Raw genomic sequence first — 7931 nt, 5'->3', positions numbered from 1 at the left:
AACCATAAGACCAGAGCAATCAGAGGAAAATGGGGCTGTTAGAGGATTCCCAGGGATGCCAATTTTCAGCTGAGCCATCGCCTTCAGTGTTGCAATGAGTTTGCCAGTTCTCTGGGGGCAGGCACTGTGTCTATGCCTAGGTTTGCGTAGTGCACAGGACAGTGGGGCCCTCATGCCCCTTGCAGTGCCTGTGTTCTTCCGTCATACAAATATTAAAAACTGTTAGTAAAAACATTCCAGTTTGGATCAGTTTGATGGCTTAGTCCATCCTGTGGGATTCCTAACAGGATAGAACATGAGGCTTTCTGAGTGCTTGGATGATGTTGTCTGTTCTTGTGGCCAGTTCTCTGAAAACATCTGCTCAACATGCAGTGGCAGTCAGAAAAGTGAACAATGTTAGGAAGCACTAGAAAAGGGATAGGTAATAAGAAAATATCATAATGCTACTATATAAATCCATGGTACGTCCACACCTTGAATGTTGCATGCAGTGCTGGTCAGCCCATCACAAAAATTATATTTTAGAATTGGGAAAGTACAGAGAAGGACGACAAAAACAATTAGGGAGATGGAATAGCTTCTATATGAGGAGAGATTGAAAAGACTGGGACTGTTCAGCTTGGAAAAGAGGCAACTAAGAGGGGCTGTGATAGAAGTCTATACGTGAATGGTGTGGCGAAAGTGAATAAGGGAGTGTTATTTACCCCTTCACATAACACATGAACCAGAGGTCACCCAATGAAATGAATAGGCAGCGGGTTTAAAACAAACAGAAGGAAGTACTACTTCACACAGCTCAGCGAACCTGTGGAACTTGTTGCCTGGGGATCTTGCAAAGGCCAAAAGTATAACTGGGTTCAAAAAAAGAATAAGATAAGTTCATGGAGGATCAGTCCATCAATGACTATTGGCCAGGGTAGGTGTGGGTGTCCCTAAATCTCTGACTACTAGAAGATGGGACTGGACAACAGGGGATGGATCACTTGATAAATGCCCCATTCTGTTCACTCTGCCTGAAGCATCTAGCACCGGCCACTGTTGGGAGACAGGGCACTGGGCTAGGTGGACCATTGGTCTGACACAGTACGGCCGTTCTTATTAACTCTGCTGTTATCGTTACTACCGAGGGTCTATGGGGGGGAAGGAGGAGTGAGACCTTTAATCCCAGAGCTCTTGCAGGGTAATCCCTGGACATCTCATATACTTTGTACCACTAGATAAATACTTAATATGTAACCGCAGCCCCTAACATGTCAATGTTGACTTCATCTACATCTTCCTTGGACACCTCCCATTGGATCAGCTGAACCCATGTTTACTGGGCAAACCACACAGGTTTGTATCCTGTAAATTACCAGGCAGTTAAATTCTATGGAATCTCCAGGCTCCATTCTGTATTTTGACCCTTCAGATTATAACTCAGGACCAGCAGTAACTCACAAGCAAGGGTAAACTGACATGTCCAGTATAAAGAGGGGCTTCTCCCTCCCAACGTCAGACCACTGGCACTTTCCTCAGTGTGGACAGACTCCTTAGTTCAACTTCTCTTTCCCCATGCATTGATCCAGCTTTGCTTATGGCAGCCCAGGACAACTCAGCCTTATTGGCCAGCTATGTCACATCATAGGGAGAAGGTGAGGGTCAAGGGGCACTGTCTGCGTTGATTAGGGTAATTGAGCTGAGTGGCATTGAACTGGTTCCTAACAGTATTATAACCTTATAAAGGCCTTCCAGAGAGCTTTAGACCAGAAGTCCAGGGTAGACATATGTACATAAAGAACAGCCATACTGGGTCACACCAAAGGTCCATATAGCCCAGTATCCTGTTCCCTGACAGTGGTCAATGCCAGGTACCCCAGAGGGAATGAACAGAACAGAGATCCATTCCCTGTGATGGTGTGTCCTATGTGATGGTGTGTTTACTCTACATGAGCCCTGAGGCTCAGAAGGGGCCAATTAACCTTCACGGTTGCACCTGACTGGAGGCCCAGGGATTTATATTGATGGCTGATGAAGCCCAGCTGGGAGAGAAGCTGGGAAGGGATTATGAAGTGAGGAAGTCTGCAGCAGGAAGATGCTGCCGGGGGAGAGGCTGCAGTCACTGTCTGGGCACAGAGAGGTTAGTAGGAGGAAATCCAGAAGGAACAAAAGCCCTGGGATCCTAGCCCTGCAGGAAGGGTTTATCCAGAGAAGCTGTGGGGAAGAAAGCCTGTGGAAGGCAGAGTAGAAAGAAGCCCAAGGAAGCCACAGTGAGGGTTGAGGCTGTGCAGGCCTTGGCTGATGATTATAGGGTCCCCAGGCTGGAACCCAGAGTAGCAAGTGGGCCCAGGTTCTGCTTCCAGCCATTGGGGAAGTGGCACAGGATTGGTGAAAGCAGCAACTGGACAGATGGTACCAGTGAGATGTCAATGCCCCACAAGGGGAAAACTCTGTAGTGACCTGGTGGAAGGGCTGGGTCATGAGGCGAGAGCACCTCGAGGCCTGGAGGTCAGAGGGGCTGCAGGCAGGACCAGCTCTAGGCACCAGCAAAGCAAGCACATGCTTGCGGTGGCACAATTTCAGGGGCAGCATTCTGGCTATTTTTTTTTCTTTGCTTCGGCAGTTGCGCTCTCGGAGCTTGGGGCAGCAAAAAACCTAGAGCCGGCCCTGGCTGCAGGGCAAGCAAGCAACAGAAGGGGGCACTAGACCAGATGAGAGCTGATCCCCAGCCACGAGGAAATTTCTTTGGGAGTGCCACAGCAGCAAGTGAACCCCATTTCAACATAGTACAGCTCATTTAACACCCCCCAATAATACCAACTGGAATGTGAAGCTCTGTATGTTTGTAACACCAAGCCTCCATGCCGTGACTCTGAATGGCTCTCCCTCGCTCATGGATAACACACACAGCCAGAGAAAGATACAATTACTCTTCAAGGGACCTTTGAGAATCACTATGGCTCATATCCTCCACTCTGGTAGCTAGGGTTGGACTTGGTAGAGGTAGCCCATCAGGTCACTGGGTACTAAGAGGCTTACAGTAGACAATGGGTACCAGAAACCTGATCTGGACAATACCATACAATGGTATGTATCTTCCTTGTCAATCGTAGTATCAATTTAGTACCTAATAGAGGACTATAGACCACACTTGGATGGAATAGACACTGTGACTCCAAGGTCTCTAGTAGCTCTTTTCTATCTATGGTGCCCATGATTCTGTGATCTTTCATTAGCTTGATTCAGATATCCTTTCTCGCAGCACTTTGCAACAAATGAAAGGTGCAGATGGGTGAATAAGCATTAACCGTGCAGGGGAAGGGTGGGGAATGGCATCAAAACAAAGCTAGAATCAGAAAGGCAAGAACTGTGATCAGAAAGGCGAGAACTGCAGTGTGGCGGAAGGTTCAATATTGGAACCCATCCCTGAGAATGGGATCCCTGGCCCCAAAGGACTTCATTTGAAACAATGGGACAATCAGAGGGGGATGAGATTCATCTAGGGGCTTCCCTTTAAGAGGTGGATATTAGGAGCGTAGGGCCAGATTTCGAAAAGTATTTAGGTGCCTAAAGATGCAGAGAAAGGCCTAGTGAGATTTTCAAAGCTCCAAGGAGGCTAATTCCCATTGAAACCCGTACAAGGCACCTCTCTGCATCTTTAGACACCTAAGTACTTTTCAAAATCTGGCCCTGTGTGCTGACGGGAAGCTGTTAGCATCAGCCAGCAACACTGGCAGGGCAAACCAGACCACCATTTTAGGGTTTCTGAGGAGGGAATTGTCCAGATCTTTACTATGATCCAGGAGAGCCAGCCTAGCATGGCCAACCCCCCACCCTTCAGAGTGTTGAATGGCTTTTGCCTCAGCCATTAACGTGGACAACTCGTAAGGGGAGCTGGGAGTGATATCCCACAAGGAAATTTCATGCTGGCACTTGAAGTCATTTTTTCTGAGCCTGCACGTCATTATCTTTGTCCCTGCAGAGTTGAATCTTCTCTGCAGTGGATTGGTCATGCCTCTCAATGAGCCCAGCGTTGAAATCAGGCAGCTGTTCATACTTGTCCTGTTAAGATGAAAAACATCTGGAAAAAAAATTTACCAAAGAAAAAAAGGAACCACCGCTCTCTTCATTCTGACAACGTGGCAACTGCTCAGTGCTCTCTACTCTGGCCTAAAGCTAAAACCTCTTCTAAGGAGAACCAAATGACAGAGGCAGGGAGATCATTATAACAGGGATTTTTTCATATACGTGGCAGCTAAGTGCTGATCATGCACAAAAACAAAAATCAACTTGCTCTGACTGTGCATTACATCAGAAAACATGACATGGGCTCATGGTTATAATGTCACAATGTTTGCAGTCGGAGTCATAGCACACATGCCCCTTTTCATCTGGTCAGGGTTGTCTAAGGCAAGAAAGAAGCTCCATCATCTGTGTAAATTGCAGGAGCAGAGTTCAGGCTATCCAGCAGATATAATGCTTGACAGGCACATTGCTAGCCCTGGATTTATTTTATTGTCTTGGGTGGGAGGGATTGCATTGCCCAGGAAGTCAGAAGCTGACAGAACTGGTTAAACCCTCCAACCTCCCCAGCTTTATGAAGACCTGTGGACAACTCAGAACTAGCAAAACGTTGTTATGGAAACTTCTCATGGGTATTGGAAGGCTTCCTGAGGCCACAAAATAATATTTTAGATGCCGGCAGGATGTGTCTGGCTCACTGAAGAAAGATTAGATCTTATATGTGGTAGAAGTTGCATCTCAGGAGAAGGTGATCAAACGCTCAGAGAGCAAGATGGAAGAAATGGATAAAGCTGAGATGCATTCTTCAATGCTATAGGAAGAAGGGAAGGGATTATATCAATCTTTGGACATCCTACAGTGCAACTCATTCTGCTGTGTAATACTCTCTGCTGCTCCAGACTTGATCCCCTACAAACAGCACTGTCAATGCATTTCACTTTTAACCTGCAGCACCCCCTGCTATTCCTCTCCTGGGTCCCTACACAGCTATCTGAATGCACCTCGGTCCTGACTTGCATCACTCCTTGCTTTCATTGCCCCAGCGTCGCCTGATCAGAGACTGTCAGTCATTGTGAGAGATTCATGATTGGGCCAAATAGCCACTAGGGCTAAGATGAAAGACTAATTTAAACTCGTTTTCACTCTTAAAGTGAGTCAGGATTTGAACTCAGGCCTCCAGACATGACAGTAACCCACTGCACGATTACACCTCCAGCTCTACGGCATAACATAATTCTGTCTTTACATGGATGGCGAGGTTACATCCTGACTGTGTGATAACACCACTCACCACTACTACTTCACCAGCAATCCAATCAAAGAGGGCTTGGCTACTGACTTCGCTTTCCCTACCTCCCTCTTCTGTCCAGATACCAGACTGAAATATACAGCCAGCCCTTAACTTTTCAAGGCTCATGTTATTCTGAAAGATCTCTGTCAGGCTGTGATCCTTCCAGTCTGAGGGACTGGCTCGAAGCCCTCCATGACAATAAATCACCATATGTAACATGCAAAACAATCTGTGGTTTGACCACAAATGTTTTTGCTTTGTTGACAGACAATTTCCATTGATCCCCTGTATGCAGAGGAACCCATGAGCAAATTGTTTGCCAGTGCAGACAGGTTTATCTCCACAAAGGTCAATGAAGCTATGCCGATTCACCCAGCTGACAATCGGATCCTTACCATGTACCCTTAGAGGGCTGCCCACAAGTGCTGGAACTAGGGTGCTGGGGGTGTGGCAGCACCCCCTGGTTTGAAGTGGTTTCCATCATACCCAGGATTTACAGTTTTGTTCAGTGGCTTTCAGCACAAATTGTTCCAGCATCTATGGGGCTGCCTCCCCTCCCAAAGAAATGTGCTGCTTTCTAGAAGGGACACACTTATCCATTAGGAGACCCAGTGCTTCGGAGCTGTGTGCCCCTCCATCACAGCCCCATTGCAGTTCTTCAGAGCTACAGTGATACTTCGCAGTCCTGTGCATGAGGCAATTGTGGGAAGGGCCAGGGGACAGAGAATAAAAAGGACTGACTCTCTCATTCATAAATCCTGCAGTACAAGGAGCGCCTCCTTCTTTCAGCTTTGGAAGGATTTCCCTAGCGACTTAGTTCCAGAGCAAAGGGAGTGACGGTCTCAATCGCAGCGCATGAGTGAGTGGTGTATAAAGCAGGGCATATATAAATAAATACAACACTTGGGGGCCACTATAGGAACGTCATTGGATATATCAGCCTCTGCTTGATGAGAGTCTGAACACTAAATGTCTTGCATACACCATGCAACCATCCCAGAGTAAATCAAGGAGGGAAGGATAGCTCAGTGTTTGAGCATTGCTCTGCTAACCCTGGGGTTGTGAGTTTAATCTTTGAGGGGGACATTTAGCGATGTGGGGCAAAAATCTATCTGGGGATTGGCCCCCCTTTGAGCAGGGGGTGTTGGACTAGATGACCTCCTGAGGTCCCTTCCAACCATGCTATTCTATTCTATGATCACTGCTCAGAATGGTTTATGCTTGTCTGGTGAAGACCCATAGCCCTGTTTATAAGAAAGAGACTAGAAACAGTAAATGCAGAACAGACAGGACTCTTGCTTATCCCAGGGAATGTTTGCACACCAAGAGTGTGTCATTAGCTCCTGGCTCAGGGTTGTTTCCCCCTTCACCTCATTTATAAGAAACTTAGTGGGCTGGGCAAGGAGAGTGGCTGGATTTGTGCTAAAGCACACGACTGCCCAACGCTCACATCACGGGATTGCATGTGCTGTCATCATGGGGGCCAATGAACCCACACTAGCCAGTCAGCTGGATCCCAATATGGCAGGTACAAGGGGAATTGCCACTCTAGGCACTGCAGCATAATCATAGCAATTAAATTAAGGGGTGGAACAGAGCTAGTAACCCATTTAGCCCATCCATCTACCACTGCAAGATATTTTCTAGTGCTCAGTCCAGTCCAGTGAGAGCCTGAGGGAACCCACCGCTCTGCAAATAGCCTTGGGGTGGCTTGCCCAAGCATTAGGTTTTAAATTCTAGTCAGAACATGGCTAGCGAGTAGGGCTGCTGATTAGTTAGAGAGCAATGCAGCAAGATGAGGAGATGTTACTGCAACACCAAAGATTTCCAGTAGCATGCCAGGGACCTGGGAGATGGGAGGGAGGACTCAATCCACTGGTGCATGACTGTGTGGTGAATCATGATCTTTGGAGAGACGTGTTTCTGCTGCTCAGACCCAGCTCCTCGTTACTGCGGGATAGTTCACTTTTTCCATGGGGGGAGAGTCACAGCCCACATTCCTCGCTATGCATTCTACCCCGTAGCAGGGCAGACCTCTCACTTCCCCTGTCCTCTCCTCACAGATATGAAACGTGGACATGTTTGAATAAGGAGAAGGCTGTCTCTTCTCTCTCTCTCTCAAACACACACACACCTTCTCCATCATCTTTCAACTGCACCTCCTCTCCCAGCCAGGAGTTTGGTGGAGCAGCGGTTTGCGGGGAAGTTGGACCCACGTCCTCTGGAACACAGCAGATCTCAGAGCGATGCTGGCATAAGACCCCCTCAGCACCCACATGTTCAGCTCTAACTTCCGCTCAGCTTCATCCAGAGCTGGATCTCAAATATAGCCAGTGTCCAGCCATAAACCCCTCCTGGCCATTGGGTAGAGGCTGAGGTATCAGCCTTCCTTTTCAGGCAGTTATGGGGCCCTAGCTGTCTGCTGATATAACTCCATTGATTTCACGGAAGTTACCCAGCGGGCAGTCAGGCCTGTAGGCCTTGCGCAGGTCCTGTTCCTGGTAGGCAAATGTGCTGTAAACAGAGGTTCAGACCCCCAAACTCTTCTGTGCAGCCTATGGATCAGACGGTGCTGCCCCCTGAGCGCCCACACCGTGGCTGTGAGCTGCCCCCTGACTCCTAAACATACTGCAGACAC

This window comes from Gopherus evgoodei, chromosome 8 (genome assembly GCF_007399415.2).
Source record: "Gopherus evgoodei ecotype Sinaloan lineage chromosome 8, rGopEvg1_v1.p, whole genome shotgun sequence".
NCBI classification, from domain to species: Eukaryota; Metazoa; Chordata; order Testudines; family Testudinidae; genus Gopherus; species Gopherus evgoodei.
This window is presented reverse-complemented; position numbering follows the sequence as displayed.